The 17,014-nt window shown below is 38.9% G+C and overlaps 1 protein-coding gene across 3 annotated transcripts in view; it reads right to left on the bottom strand.

The window, feature by feature from the left end:
* Positions 1–12,294, bottom strand: part of lpp (LIM domain containing preferred translocation partner in lipoma) — a 193,302-nt gene extending 181,008 nt beyond the window's left edge. Inside the window, exons 1-2 of one of the 3 annotated variants that reach the window (XM_078946278.1) lie at positions 12,053–12,294; positions 3,897–3,961 (exon numbers count right to left, since the gene is read on the bottom strand). The gene's annotated coding sequence lies outside the window, so the exon portion shown is untranslated. Of the gene's footprint in view, positions 1–999; positions 1,103–3,896; positions 3,962–12,052 lie in introns of those variants that run through there. The other 2 variants (XM_078946280.1, XM_078946279.1) reach the window with 2 other exon arrangements.
* Between the last annotated feature and the right edge of the window lie 4,720 nt (positions 12,295–17,014).

Genomic DNA, 17,014 nt, shown 5'->3' with positions numbered 1-17,014 from the left:
AAAGCACAATAAATATAATAGACAAAATAAAAGTGAGTCAGGATGGGAAGGCAGAAATAAACAGGTGAGTTTTGAGTTTAGATCTGAAAGTAGGAAGAGAGTTTATGTTACGGAGGTCAGGAGGGAGGGAATTCCAGAGTTTGGGAACCATTGCATCATTTTAGTATTTAAAATGAATATTAGTCTTATCACCCTATTTTATTTTTGTCCATATGCATTTCCTGCAGTGCATCATATTCTTTTAAAGATACAGACATTCTAAATATGATGATTAAGGTTTTTAAGAAAACTTTGTTTTCTCCCTATTATCCAAGCATCAGACAACTGTTAACAAAAAAAAAAGAAGAAAACACCGGAACAACGAGCAGAAAACTGAAAGCTGACAGCGCCAAAGTTTAGAGAGAAAATCATTTGGTAATCGTAGCACATCATGGCAGCAGTAGTAGCTCTGACACTTTTACTATTGTTCACACTTCATTTATAGAGGAAAAAAAGCTGGCAGGCTGACGAATGGCAGTCTGGGTATGAAGGAAGGTCAGACCCGTGAAGGTGGAGTCATCAGTCACAGTCCGTATTTGCAAAGCTGACTTGCTTAACACCGTCTGTGCTCACGCCGCTCACAAAACCACAAATGTCTGCGGGAAAACTCGCTGGACTCTTTGACAACACGCACAGAGAATTGTTAAGTCTGTTTGGTGAGATCTTTGCATCGCTCTGCTTCTCTTTTACACTGACAGATGTGAACAAAAACGTCTCTTTGGTGAAAAGGTTTCACGCTGTCAGGCTCCATGCCTGCAGACCTGTGCAAGAACGTGTGGTCGCTTATATACGGAACATAACAACAACTCTCTGCCGAACCCTAAAACGTTCAATAAAATGCAGACAAATTATTACAGCGAAGAAACCCAATAAAAAGGTTAAAAAAAAAATCAAACTTGGCATTGCAGATTAAACCGATCACAGCATGATACTATAAACTGAGCACAGAAGAATACTCACAGTTTGTCTGCAGATCAGGAGCCACACAGAACTGATGGCCTAACTGAATGGAAGTGACTTGGAAGAGTCTTCTCACCCCTAAAAAGGTTTGCGCAGCTGAAATGACTCACATCCCTTCTTCCAACCTCTGTCAACCATCACGAGGAGGTAAACATTTCCAAATATGGAGAAACTATGAAGACAGTATTGAGGGCAATATCAGTTTAGTTTGCTTTTAGTTTGGAATGCCATACTCTGGGAGCCAAAGTCACTCAGCAGAGCCAGCTCTGTGGTGCATACCTCTCACTTGGAATAATAACAATAATAATCGTGGAGAGCTTTTCACTGTTGTTTTGGGTTCATTCTGACCTAAAATGGGTGACATTGTGAGCTGACCACTAGATCGCCCAATTCCTTATATGAATACAACAGTAAATGAGCTTTGTTTAAAAAAATGCTCTGATTATTTCAACAAACTCCTCAAATGCAGAGAAACATTTTTAAAAAGGGCCTGTCTGACAGCTTCTGTCATGATGAGAAGCCACCATGAGGCACAGATAGTGTTTAAATCATTGAGGAGGGGTAATTAAAGTCAGATTTTTCCCATGAGGGCCATAGGTCAACTGTCTAATGGCCCCAGAGTGAGAACAGAACACTTCACTTCCTGCGCTGAAACGCTGTTGAGGACCAGCACGGTTTTACACTCTTTGTTTCCTTCAACAGCCCAACCAAGTTTATGATAGTCCCCAAAGGAAATGTGCACACTAATGCTCTCATGGTCACACATTCATGGGAAAGACAGGAGAAAGCTGTTCTGCACAATCATCATTCAGAGTTCTGAGCTGGTAGGAATGATTTGTGGCGACCTTAATGTGAGGAGATCTTTCAGATGCAACTGAAGGTCTAGAACTGCAAAGTTTGATTGATAGCTAAACTGTAGAAATGAGCAAATACTAGTCCAGGTTTCCATGACAAGGAAAAAACATTATGCTGCATTCACACCGGACGCGATTGCCCGCGTCAAATTTGCACCTCTTTGACGTGCGTTAAATTCGCTGCTCGCCGTTGACCGAACTGACGACTGTCCAAAAATGTGCTTGACGCCCCAGACACATATGGAAGGAGCTACCGCCAAATGTTTTTGGCTACATTGAGCTGTGTATCTGTGAATATCTTATTTACAATGTATGGAAGACACGGAGGATATTTAGAGATCAGATTATTTATGTTAAAAAGCTCTCCAAAAACACGTCATATTCCGTGTCTCTGTGACCCAGTTTGATGGATTGCTGCTCTACAATAATTCGAAAAGGGAAAAATAAAAACAAGATTCCAACAAGAAGATGCTTTTATTATTGTCTTGATAGAAAGAAGAAGTATATCATCCTGAGCAGGCTGCCTGTGTACGGCAACGCCGCGGCCCCAAGGGTTAAGATATGGATGGAGGTTTAGGATGAGAACCCTTGCATCGATCAGCCATATTGAATTTGAACTCTACCCGCTGATCTAGTCACTAAAAACATCACATGCCCAAAGATGAGTCCCTGATTGGTGGACGCGTCAACCTGGCCAAAGTTCAGATGTTTAAACTCTTGACGCACCCCATCTGACGGCCTCACGACACTGCTGCCGGACTGACACGTGGTGCCCAACGCTTGAATCGCACCACAGGACCTCGAATCGTGTCTGTACATTGACTTAACATTGAAACTCGACACACATGACACACAAATCGCTTCCGGTGTGAATGTAGCATTAGACTGAAGTTCTAACATCAGCCTTTAAGCTTCAAATCTCTCAAAAGCATAAGTTGCAATAAAAATAAATTGAGCACAAATGTAAAAAAAAAACCAAAAAAAACAGTGTTTTGTTCAGCTCTGTCATTTCCTATTTTAAATGCATTTCATAATCATACAGTGCAGCCGTTTTTAAGATAAGACTAACAAGAGAAGTAAACTGATCAAGCTTCCTTTAAAACTGTCATACCTGAACATGAACTAAATCATCTGATTCCCACTTGGTCTTAAACCTGGGAAAATGCAGTCTCCGATGTTTGCATTCATTTTACAAGAGTGGTTGATGAAGCACAGCGCTCACAACATTTGCAAGGAAAACAAGGGGGTTTGGTAGGAAAGCCAAGCTAAAAGCTAATTAGCAATGACCGGGGGGGGGGGGGGGGGGGGCAGCTCGTGTGGAAAGAACAAAACATTTCAGATCTTATCTCTACAATATTAGAACTGTTGACAGCAATAACACACCCTCTTTGAGCTACCGTACCTCTTCCACCATTTATGCAATTCACATAATTCCAATGAATTCTGAGAGGAAGAAAAGCAGCTGTGTGCTATTATGCAATACTGTACGTAGAGTATTGCATCTTGGCTCAGAATCAGAATTTTTTTGGATGAGAACCATATTTGTTCAGAAATATAGTAAGCAGTCCATGCGGGTATGGAATGGAACAAAGTCGAGTCTTTCCCTTTCCTATCTTAGTTAACGAAAACTACTATTGATCCATGGTTTGTTTTTCTCCATAAGTTTATTTTTAAAACCAGATAACCAGATGTATCTAAGCAATCATGTGTGTCTAGCCACCCCCTTCAAATCTTTAGATACATATCTTGTCAAGGTATTAGTCACAGCACCTGCTTTTGTATATTAGGATTTGCAAGTCCCCCCCCCCCCCCCCCCACACACCTCCTTAGGGCTTTACCCTTAAAGAGAACTGGAACTACGCAATAAAAGCAATGGCTCAATAAAAGCAATGGCTCATTATGAAAGTAGGTCAATCTTACTACATTGAACTTTGTTTCCATTGTTTACTCCTGCTGATCAACTATTTCCACAACTATTTAATCCTAACATTCAACATTGGAAAGACTTGTCAAGGTACAACACAGCAACATATGTTGTCTTACCTTTTCCTACTTTGTATCCAAAGAATTTCTGGAAGATGGCTGTCCTCTCTGCAGTGTGTTGAAATCTGTTGACATTGAGAAATGAGGACAGCTTTGTGTTACTCAAAAGATTACTCAACCATAATTGGGCTGTGCATGGTCACACCAGCATAGTAAATATTAATTATCATCTGAGAAGCATTCCTTTGAGTCATTCATTTACAGAAAGATCAAGCTTGGCCGACTTGTAGAAATTCCACCTTTAAAAACTGTACAAAATGTCCAATAAAATTCCGTCTCATGCTGCAGGGAGGGGCAAAGACAACCAATAACGACTTTGTGAAGTCAATCAAAAGTCACACCCAACAACATTTCTATTCACCAACATGCCAACTGCAACTGACTATACTTTCACAGCTGCATTATTTTGTCACAGCATCTACGAACAGGGCAACAGGCGAGTCAAGTCCAGCCTCTAAGGCTACATCATACATTTACTGACTCAGATGTAACGGGTTCCATTAGTTCAACAGAAGAGGGGAACATACAGTCTGGGTATTGGCCAAATAAATTTCAATGTCAGTCAAGACTAAACTGTCCGCTTACCTGCAGGTAACGTGATCATTTCAGACAACGGAAGAGCAATAAGTTGACCATCAACCAACAGAGACATATTGGCTTTTAACCAGTCAAAGATTGCAGTACAAAGGAGATTTATGGTACAGTACGCTAGATAGACACAAGGAAGTACCATGGACCTATTTCCATCACAAAAACAGAAGTCTATGTGATAACTTCTGTCTTTTCTTTTAAAAAGTCAGGAAAATTAAGAGAAGGTTAGTTGTGACAACCTAAAGCAAACACTGCAAGCTTTCTGCCTTTCCTCCACCAAGTGTACAGCTGTGTTTTTTCTTCTGCCATTTTCCAACAACACAATAACAATAGTCATTTCGGGTTTTCCCCTTTAATCTTTGTCCAGCTAGTGGCATCTCTTTTTTTTTTTTTTTTTGCTACAGAGAGGAAACAGATTTCAGCTAGTTTAGGATTGGTCCTCAACCAAAAACTATTACTGTTTTTAACTACTTTAGAAATCATTTAATTTTGATGTTCCGGATAAATCTAATTGCATTTTTTCCCCGACTGGATAAGGGGCGGTTGGTCCTGTTTGAGCTCCAAAGCCTTCTCTGGAGCGAAACACCGTCTATGCATGACGTTAAACCAGAGCAGTAGTGACACACGATCGGAATGAATCGTTTACATGAACAATGATTGGATAAACAATCGGCATAACCCACCTATCTCGATTGGAAAGAAATTTTGATCTGAACGAGTCTGAACGGGGCAGACTATTCCGAACGGCGTGTTCCGATCAGGCTTTCTTTCCAATGACTTTTGTCCATGTAAACGCAGCTATTTAGTTATTGTTCACTTTTAGGCATATCCCTGCAGGGGTCACTACCGGTGGTTTTGGTAGAGATTTTTAGGTCATACCCTTCCTGACACAACCATGTATTTTGTCCAGGCTGGGGACCGGCACAGGGGCATCTCTAGTAGCTGCATAGTTAAGGCCCGTACACACCGGGACGAATATTCGCCGGGCGTTATTCGCCAGCGTTTTTCGCCACGTTTTTTGTGTTCACACCCAGGCGATTTTCGCTGACAATGAGCCGAGCGAACATGCAATTTCATTCCCTGACATTAGATGGCGCTTAATGTAAACAGAAATACTCCTGTACACAAGGTGGCGCTGCGCAACTTTACGCTTCTTAAAGTCGCTTTTCACTCAGAAGAAGAGAGCAAATATTTACGCGCTTGTCAGAATAATACAAAGAAAACATGAATATTTCAAGCACCAGTAGCTCCAACTGGTGCTTGACGCGAGGCGACAAAAAAAAAAAAAAACGAACCCGAGGCGGTTTTTTTTTTTGACGCGTGGCGTTTTTTCGCGTCGGTGTGCACACTCTCATTGGTGCCCTTTGTTTAGTCACGAGGCGTTAAACGTTAAACAACGCAGGCGAAATTCGTCCCGGTGTGAACGGGCCTTTAGACAGTTAGGAAAAGTGTCTTGCCCAAAGACCCACACTGGATAAAGCTTATTGCGCCCCCTGGGAATCGAACCCCGATTTCCCATGAGGCAATTACAGTTAAGCAACTAAGCTATCCAGCAACCTTGGATAAAAATGTATTATTTGTTGAAAAACAAATCCTGACCGGAAGTAAGAGTTTGCCTGTAAGATGATGAATCAAATTCTTTGCACTTAATAGTTGTGGTGTCTAATTACATAATCATCAAAGCATTATCTAAAAATCTATTTTGCATAAAAACAAACATTTTAAACACTAGCAACAAGGGATGGAGACCGGTGTGTTTGGTAATAACAGAAGTCAGCGTTACAGGTTTGTTTGCTAGTTACTTAAATACAAAGCTGTAAGGGAAGTGAGTCAGTGGTTCACACTTTGAAATAAAACATTTAGACACTCATTTAACAATAACAATGATGATCTTTCTCTCAACCTGGTCTGACAAAATCATTAGAAATGGATCCTAACTGTTCAGTCAAATGCTTTGGAGACACTAAGCCATCTACAAGAGTTCTTCTTCTCTATTTAATAATGTCTTCAGAGATTCCACAGAAATTATCATCTTTCAACACTGACTTGACACTGTGCTGGACTGGAAGCCAAATGCAAAAATGTGTTCTATGTAGAACTGTATCTGATTCAGAAAAAAAATACATAAAACTAAAAAATATAAACATTTGTGATCGTATGGGGGGGGGGTTCCTGATTGACAACCTAAAGATTGAAGAGAAAAACATCACAACAAAAATAACCTGGGGAAGAAAGAGCAGACGATTTTCTTCTAACATAACTGTAAAAATGGGATCCTTAAAGAAAAATCCATGGTATTGGGTAACAAATCACTTATATTCCATGTCCATCTAGGGGCAGATAGTTCTGAGACGGGGCCTTAGAGAAAATACAAACAGTTAAAAGCAGATTTGTTTGCTTTCAGCAAAACACTTGAAAATGTTAAGTGAAATGCCAAAAAAGAGAAAAGACTTCTCTAGAATAGCTTAGAGGCTGTTGCCCAAGAACCCATGTTTAAAAGAATTAAACTACAAGATTGGTTCTTTCGAAATCTCCAGCACACAAAAATCGAGATTCTTTTTTTTTTTAAATGTCTGCGTCATTTGCTTCTGCTTTGCATTACCAAAAGTCAAAAATTATAGTCAGATGTTGACAATCACTTGAGCAGTATTCAAGAAAAACTATCTTTAACAATAATACCATAAAAGCACAAGCTTTTTTACCCATCTGTGACCTTTAACCTTTGTTAATACTTCCCTTACTTTCGGCTAGGCTTTTTTACTCCCAGCAAATGATGGCCAAACCTGTACGGAGCAATCGGGTGGCAAGGTTATTATAGTTAACGAAAACGAACGAAAAAACTAAAACTAGAACTAAAAAAACATTTTCGTTAACTAAATAAAAATAAAAACGAGAGTTTTAAAAAAAACGAAAACTAACTAAAACTGTTTGTTGTGTGTATAAAACGAACTGAAACTAAATAATATTAACCCCAAAAAATACTTCGTTTTCGTCTTTGTTAATACATAAGTCTTTTGGGTTGAAATAAAATCTATTTACTTCACGCTGCTAATTTTACTGTGTATTTGACCCCTACGGCATCACGTTGTCTGTAACGTCACATGATGTCTGTCAGACACTGCCGGCTAGCGTGGTCATAGACATTTACATGAGCGTGATGGCTGCATTAAAAGTTGGGAGAAAGCGGGAGAGTCCTATTTGGGACGTTTTTGAATATAACAGCGTAGAAAACTAAAGTAAGTGCCTTGTAGTCGAAGCAGGAGACAAAATTTGTGGAACGCTCCTCAAAGGGAAAAAACCCTACGAAAAGTACATTTAAAAAGCGCACACAAAAACGCAAATCAACACTACCTAAAAGCTAGCATCTCGCCCGCCCTCCCCCGAAAAAGAAGCAAGAGCAGGTAACGTAATGCTGTTATCGGCTGTTGTATTTTAATTTAAGGATGGTTGTCCTTGTGTCCTTTGAATAATAAGTGTTTCAAAATGTATTTTTTATCATACAATACTTATTCTGGTGATTTTGAATCATGCACCTGACAAATATCCTAATTTACACAAAAAAAAATGAAAAAACTAAAACTAACACTAAAACTAATAAAAACTAAACTAAAACAAAGCAATTTCAAAAAATAAAAACTAGTAAAGCTGCCTCTAAAAACTAATTAAAACTAAATAAATTTAAAAACAAAACTTCAAAACGAAATAAAAACTAAAACTAATAAAAATCCGAAACTATTATAACCTTGTCGGGTGGCCCACACGAAATATCAAAATCGTAGACAGCTTGATCAACTTGTAGAGCAAAAACATTCATGCACATTATTTCTATGGGCAGGCAGCCAGCAGCAGTTTACAGTGAACACTTGTATAACATGTAAAAAGTATGGGCATTTTGCACCAAGCCTTACTGCCAGACAATCAGAGCATAGTTTGTGTGGACATCCTACGGCCGCTTATATCTCTCGTGCACATCCTGCTGCATTGGCGCTGGGTCAGTAAGGAGCCATTGTGTGCACCTCACTAACAACTAAAGTGTAGCATAAGGACATGGTACAACAGCATCATCCGTATGTCATAAGTGCATTCAACTTAAAATATCCTTACAAATACTTCATGATACGACTACCACACACACAACACATGACGTGTTGTGTGTGTGAAACCAGCATCCGTTTCATCCCTTCGTCCCCTGTCTTAATGGACGTCATGTCCAACTTAATGGACATGACGTCCATTAAGTTGGTCGCACACGCCTTAAAGGAACTGCCAGACAGACCTGCACTCCCCTTAAGGTGCAGCCACTCATCTCTACGACCCTATACGGCAGTCTTTCCCAACCCTGGTCCTTGGGACACACTGTCCTGCATGTTGTCGCCCTGCTTATGCATACCTGATTCAGCTCATCATCAGGCTCTGTAGAAGCCTGACAAAGATGTGTTTGAGCAGGGTCGGATTGAAAAAATACAGAACAGTGTGCCCCGACCAGGGTTGGGAAACACTGCTCTATGGGCCCAGGCAACCTGTACGGGACAACCCCAATGACCAATGCTTTATACGGTAAATCAATAAATTTTTAGAAGGCTTCAAAGCTGTATAAATGGGTTTTGTAAAAATGTGACCATCTGGAAAACTAGAGTCCTTTTTTTTATTAAAAAAAAACCTAAAGTGAAAAATTATTTAAAGCTGTAGCAGTTTTCTGAGATCAGCGAGTTATTTCTGAACAATGTTGCATTCATAACTTCAAGGACTTTGGACATTTTGGACATTGGAAGGAAGGTGGAGGATGTAGGGCAGCGTGTCTGTTCTAATTTATAGGGTTCAATCTGATGCTATAACGTTCATGAATGCTTTAGTGCATTAAAGGACAGCACACAATATCATTTCTGTGGGCTACACTTGTGAAAATCTTCCTTCCTTCAAAGGACACCTGACATCCACAGACAGCTTCCCAGACTGTAGGAGTGTGGGAAACTGCTGCAGCTCCTTAAAGAAAACGCCAACCTCATTAAAATATGCCAGGAAACACAAACAGAACACCAGCTCGGGTAAACCTACCAGGGGGGCCTGGCCTCAAAGGCAGCACAGGCACTCATCTTTTAACTTAAACATCATCAGCGATGTCAAATGAGTCCTTTTTACCCAGAGATTTTAAAGACAGTTCTGTTTAAAGTAGCTGGAAAATGCGCCGTATGTATTCGGTTTGATGACGGCTCTCCCGAGGAGGGGACCTTGGTGTCATTGATCTGAAATTCACATTTAAGTCAAAGTTTGTATTCAGACTTTTAGAGAAAAAGAGTGAGATTTTTTTCTCCGTATTATTGATTTCTGGGGAAGAACAATACTCCTCATCTAAGCAAAGATACTTGATGAACTTACAAAGAGGAAGACAGGAACTTCTGTAAAACTTTTCCACTTGTGACAAGAAAAGCACAAAGCAAAATATAGAAAACTAAAATTAAAAAACTAGGATCCTCAAAAACAAAATGTAAAACCAAACTAAATATAAATAGATACGTTTAAATTCAAGCTAATTAATTTTAGCCTCATCTTCTCAAATAACACTTTAAAAAAAAAACTATTAATGTTTATTCTAGATCAACTTTGCAAAATAAAAAAAAGATTAGGGGTAAATGTGCTGAAAAATGGGGTGGGGGTCACAGGAAATGACATTTTATAAATCAGTTGCTTTTATTTAAATCAGATTCCTGACTGGCATGTTAACCAGGAATTTCATCGCCGGTTTCCACAGAACTGATTTCATCCAGCTATTGGATCTGACGGCATGTAAACGGTTTCTATGATGCACCTCTGCTTAACGTGACTGGAGTCTAGTCACATTAAACTATAACAGCTACAAACAAGGACCTACAGCTGGAGGGTTGCTGGTTTAAGTCCAACAACCAGCACCCTTATACCTGGGTAGGCCCAGCAGTGTTTGGCTCTCCCTCATGGCCCCACTGGAGTACTCTTGAGCAAAGCTCTAGGTTTGCTCCGGTGGGGTAACTACCAGGTAGGAATGTGCAGGTGTGCGTGTGAACAGGGCACGCAATGGACTTCCCCCTGCATTAATAAAGGTTAATGAGCACCCAGCAGGTTGGTTCAAAACAATAGCAAAACTCAAATAATTTATAATTAAATCTATTAAAGACCCAGACTACAATCATCTTTTGATCTACTGTAAAAGCGTTCCCAGTGGTATTTTGATGATGCTGTTTTCTAGGACATAGTTGTATCTAACAAAATGATAAAGAAGCTACATAGTTGTATCAGCAATATTTTGTTGCCGGCAGATTGTAGCTTCAACGTCACAGCTAAGCTTTTTCAAACAGCATTTTTTTCAGCTGACGACTTGAATAAAGAAATACTCAGAAGTGTAATTTTAAGCTTAATTTAATTTATTCATGTCCTCCATTATCTGAAAAAGGCCACACACAAAAAAGGCTGGATGGACTGGCCCCGCCCCTATTGACCAACATTTACACAAGACAGTAATGATGACAAACCTCCAGCTTATTGTTACTTAACTGATTATTCTAATCATCCTCCAGATTTCCTTAACACCCCCCCCCCTTTTTCTGTCCCCTTACCCCACGTCTCCAACGTCCCTCCTTCTTTCCTCTACTTTTCTGTCCAGTCCAACAACAACAACAACAAAATAAAATACAAATGTAATCAATCTAAATAACGTTTAGCCTAAATTACAAAAGGGGGTTTATACAAATAAACACCTTGTGTGTTAGAAGAACCACAAGACACTTTCAGCTCCTATCTGTGTGCTCAGCTGTTGGAAAGGACACGTTAAAACAAATACAGCATAATTAAAAGACCACTGGGAACACTTTTTAAAAAGATTAGGAGATGATCAGAGTGGGTCTTTAATGAGAGAGAGGATGGCTGGGAATGGGAAGGCTCATCTCTGAGGGAGATGGGGGGGACCGTCTATTTCTGCCCCAGAGGCCCAGAAATCCACGAAGCAGCCCTGGCCTAAAACAGTGACATGTCCACACATACATGATGACTTGTGTGACATGTACGTTTGGAGGTCTAAAAAGAGACAAAACAAATTGTTTCCTCGGGGTGCGACAAGAGATCAAAGTTGTGACAAACAATAAAGTTTCTTCAAAGAGGCGAAAGGAAGTTATCTGAATGTTTATGTGTGACTTCAGAAGCTTTTGAAGCCACTGAAGGAAAACGGAGTTCCATAAGGGGTTCCTGTCTCCGGTAAGTCTGTCTTCCGCATTGCTCGGCAGCGGATTCCCCAGGGACCCCACGGACCCCTGATAAGCCAAAAACCGGCCGCCTTTCTGGCATTTTCCATGCCTGGCTGCACTTCGATCCGCACAAACGGGCGACGAGTTAGCTCAGTTAGCCCGCATGTAGCATTCCTGCCGGCCACGGCTGTCGAGTCCACGCCCTCATGGTTCAGCTCTACAGTGATCCCCGCATTCACGCACAACTTCCAGGCCGAACATTCAGTCTCCCGCAAAAACACGCCGGTTTCAGTGCAGCCGATGGCTGCCCAAAGGTTTCGGTTGTGGCAAGACGGCGGCGTGCGGTTCGCTTACCTCTGCGCTTTCTAGGAAACCCGGGAGAAGCTGAAATCCAACCAAAAAAAGTGAAACTTCTTGAAGCAAAATCTGGAAGAGTTGTGGCCAGTGACGTCACGCCTCAGCATTCCAGCCGTCTGAGTGAGTTCAGAGGTTTGCCCATGTAAGGCAGCAGGCCAAAACACGGGCCCACGCGGCAAGCTGCACGCGCTCGAAAAAAGGGAAGAAACTCCATTCCTGTGCCACATCCACTCTGCCATTAGGAAACATAGCATTTAACAGTTTTAATACTTTGATAAACTAGCAGACTAGTGGAGTTAGGAAATAACTGAATGCGAACAGTAGTTTTAGTGTACCACACTTGACATTTAACAACTTAAGTGGATTTTTGTGAAGAAAAAAACACTACACTTAGTTAATGGTCTACTTTAATCTCTTTTCCTTAACTTATTTATTCTGAGGATAAATGACGTTGTTGGCACAACACTTATTCCAGCCAATAATTATATAGTTGTCAGCATCATGGCTGTGAGAATTTCTATTTACTCATATTGCATATTGTCTCATTGCAAGCTGGGATGTAATATTTATCTTTTACCACTAAGAGGTGCATGTTTGGATGTTAGGGGCAAATATGACATCAGCATAACTTAAGGGTCTGCAACCTTAGATGCTAAATGAGCCATTTGGTCCAGGTTCTTACTGACCAAAATCCAGCCAGGGCAGCAAAGTCCCATTTTCCCTGTCTAGAAAAATACACTTTATTTATGTGTTTATGGCCATTAAAATATTCATTTATAAAATGTACCTTTTAAGTACTATAATTGAACTAACAGTGTCATTTCTAGGTAACAATTTTAATTTATTTTACTTTTGACAGCAGCACACACAAGTTCCCTTCAAAATAAAATACAGCCTGCGTCAAATTAGAACCTCGTCCTGTAGTAGATTTACTTTAATTGAAAATGAAAGAAAGTCAAACATTTAATTTTCTATCATTATGACTTTGATGTGCCTTCATCCTTTTTCTTCTTTTACTAGCCTTTGTAAACATGACAATATTAGCGTAGAATAATAAAAAAAAAAAAACATTTTGCCTTGGAACAGCAACTAGACACTGTTATGCAGCAGAAAAAAATGTGCTTTATTTTAACAATAAACCCCTCTGTCAGTAGATTAAACTTTTTACCATAATTTTTTTTTGTTAACTGACTTTCAATAATATCAAGGGGCTATGTCAGTATTCCTTCACTACTCACTACATAGTGCGTTCGCCGTTTTCGTCCGAATCTACAGTTCCAAAATTAAGTGCTTTAGAAATTTCCCAGAAGTCTCTGCAAAAAAACAGTGTACATCAGTGCTCACTAGACTGGCGAATATAGACCACAATGTATCGCATTTGAAAAGTTTTTGCACACAAAAAAAATCTCTTTAAACTATTTTTTTTTAAATAAACTATCAATTTTTTGATACCTGCAAGGTCCTTGCTGGTAAAGCTGTAAAGCTCAAAAACTAGGTCGGATAAAGATTTCCACTGATTGGTCTTAAACATAGATACGGTTCAGATTTGTTTTATTATAGAATATCTGCAACACTATTTAGAGATCATGTAGTCAGATTTCAAACTTCCTGTTGGGAGTTCTTGTAAAGCAGCTGTGATAGGGTGATTTTACACCAAAATTGAAGTTAAATATTTAACAAAGAAAAAACAAAAGTACTAGCATTATCGATTGCCTATAAACATCAGTCAATAAATGTTAACATTAGCAAAAATCTAGTACTTGTTTTTTTCTCAATTGAAAGCTTTTTTTCACCAAAAAAGGTAAAAAAAAATCACAAAAAAATGTAAAAAGTGGGGGTGTGTTCCATTTCATTCAGTTACTTCCAAGAGGACTTGGTTGCAGGCAATATGGCGGAAAGACATCATTAGCCGAAACTGAAAGTCCGTAGCAAGTCTACGTATTTTCTTGTTTAATTCTTTACGTTTTTTGACACAATTTTGAAAATCTTACTGACGACTACATTAGTTTGTGGCATTTACCTAGTTGAGTTAATTTACAGACTACTTTTTTCTTTAGTAACATTGCGTTGAAATTAAACTGCTTTCATAGTACAGTTTTTAAAAACTTTACCATGAAAAAAAGATAATTTCTTACATCAAATCATTCCATGATAAACGCTTCATTAAGTCCAAAGCATTTTTGGACATTTTTGTAATGCAGTTGCATATGATGTTGACCAAAGAGGAAGCAAATGCCTCTGAAGGATGACAGAGCAATCATCTGGCAGAGTGTGAAGTGGTATTATAATCTAGAAAATTCAAATTCAAACAAGATGCCCTGCATGCTGCACTGCTTCCATATCCTGTCATGCACCGTCTGCCTTCTGGAACAGTGAGGAAGACTGATCATTACCATCTCTGGCTTGTATCTTAACCATAAGCCTAATTTAACTATAATTCTTCTGGTAAATTTGACATTTAAGTTTTGAAGTCTAAAAAGAGACAAAAGTGGTTATTTTACAGTAAACAAATTGTTTCCTCTGGGTATGAAAAGGAGCAAAGCTGTGACAAACAATAAAGTTTCTTCAAAGAGGCGAAGGTATTGAGATAATAGTCACACGCCATTAGTGTGTGCGTAATTCTTGATTTGTAACTTGTGTCTGCAGTTTTGTGTGTAATTTTGGATTAGGTGCATAGTTTTTGATTTGTAACTCATGCAATACATTTTGTGCTTAACTGTGTATACTTGCAATTGTGCATTCACAGGCACAATTGAATATCAAAAACTTACAAAATACAAAACAATACAAAGTGCAATTTACGCACGCACAACTTGAAATGACAACATCTTAAAACTAACTATGAATTCAAAATGGCTCCTACGCATGTAAATCTTTAAATGTTACGCACCAATCCCCTGACACACACAAAACTGTGTTTACGCACAGATCAGATTTCAGACTTCTATACACATCTCCAGAGTCTGTAGATGATGCGTTTAAATGCTGGGTCATCAGAGTTTTCTATTCAGCCGCTTTGAACTTAGATTGTGATTGATATCTAGTAAAAACAAAACCTTTTTTCCAAATTTCTTAAACAGATATGCCCTGATAATTAATCTGGTGGAGTGGGAAGTGGTATGTCTTATAATCAAGAAGATTCAAATTCAAACAAGATGCACTGCATGCTGCACTGCTTCCGTATCCTGTCATGCACCGTCTGCCTTCTGGAACAGTGAGGAAGACTGATCATTACCGTCTGTGGCTTTTGTCTTAACCATAATTCTAATTTAAATATAATGCTTCTGGTAAGTTTGACCAAAATCTATTTCTGTGACACTCACCAATAATTTTAGTGGGATTTTTAAGAGACAACAATGGTAAGAAAAAAAAGGTAGATGGGAGACTGGTACAAAAATTAACTTTGATTTTTTTTGTGTTTTCTTTCATTTTATTTATTTATTTATTTATTTATTTATTTATTTATTTATTTATTTATTTATATGTTTTCCAGTTTTTCCAGGCAACCATGGAGCACACATGCTCAGGCCTGGCCTCTTAACAAACCACCACCACAGACTGTCTGGACAGTATGATTAGAGTAACCATGCAGCAGCTAACATTTACTCATTTGCTGGAAAAAATCAATTTCATTTAAAAAATAATCTAATCTTTGTCTGCTGTTTTCTCTGCACAGGTACTATGACAAAAAGAATATCAGAATATGAGAAAATGATTGTGCAGTGTCCCCTCCCCTCTCACTCCAGCTTTTTTTCTGTGCCACACTCATTTCTTAACCACATATTCTGAGGATGGATCGCTATTCAATTTCAATTCAAAATTTGCAACCGCTCTTTTATCCGGTTTTCAGTTTGTTTGGAGAAATCTTGTAGTAGTTGATTGTGAAAGAATCCAGCATTTTATAAAAAACAGATGATCTGTTGTTTTTTTTTAATTTCTGCTTTCCTATCAGTTATTCAGTAAAGATCAAGGCAAAAGTAAATTGTTTGTGGGCATTTTTTAGTAGCAGTACCCTTGAAAGGGTTTATCTCAGAACTGGTGTGAATTACCTTTTCATGATTGGTTGATTATCAGCAGATGTGCAGACCTCAAAAAAGCAGAAGTTTAGTCAGTTTGCTGCCTTGAATGACAACGCCACAAAGGACAGGCTTTAGCGACAATCTTAGAAAAGCAGTTGCTGTCACACATGGTTGCAAAACCTTCTCAAAGCAACTCAGGTTTCAGTCCTTCGTGGTGCAAAGATTTTCCACACTCAGCTTCCCTTCTTTTCAGGTCTGGAACTCTGAAAAAAGTTTGTCAAACCTTGTAAATGTTACAAAAATCCAAAACATTTTGTTTCTTCTGTGTAAGATACACTGCTTTAATGTGTTCTCTTTTATTAAACCAAAACTTTAACCACAACTTTTTTTTTCTACCCCATTTACTGTTAAGAATAAATTTAAGTGACAATTAGGACAAAAAGAGAGGAGGAAGCAAAAAAGACAGCAGAGTAAAGCAAATGTCCCAGGAGGTCAATTAAATAAATCAATATTTTAAAGATATCTAGGCAAAAAAAACAAATAAAATATAAAGAAATAAACTTATAGCTGCCCACTCAACCAAATAGTAGAGCACATCTAGAAAATATTTTAAAAACATGAATTATGGGTACCATTCCCCCAAGGCAAAAAGCAGTAGAAAAAATGTATTTATTGGTTTTGTCTTGGTTGGGTAGTAAAAGGGCTAAGAAAATTCATATTAAATAAGCAAGTCTAAGGGTGTTTTCAGACTGGAAAAGTCTGTTGGTCCAGACTAAGTCTGCTTCGTTTGGTCCAGATCAAGTCCTGAACCTTGCACTTGGTCTGTATTCGTACTCTCCTCAAGCACACTATTCTGTTACGAACCAAAGCTTGTAAACAAAACCCCATGACTAAAGATCTCTTCCCTCAATGGCCAGGAATTACAAGGCAGGGGCAAAGC

This window comes from Oryzias latipes, chromosome 4, assembly GCF_053564925.1.
Source record: "Oryzias latipes strain Hd-rR chromosome 4, Olatipes_Hd-rR_3.1".
Taxonomy (NCBI): domain Eukaryota; kingdom Metazoa; phylum Chordata; class Actinopteri; order Beloniformes; family Adrianichthyidae; genus Oryzias; species Oryzias latipes.
This window is presented reverse-complemented; position numbering and strand designations above follow the sequence as displayed.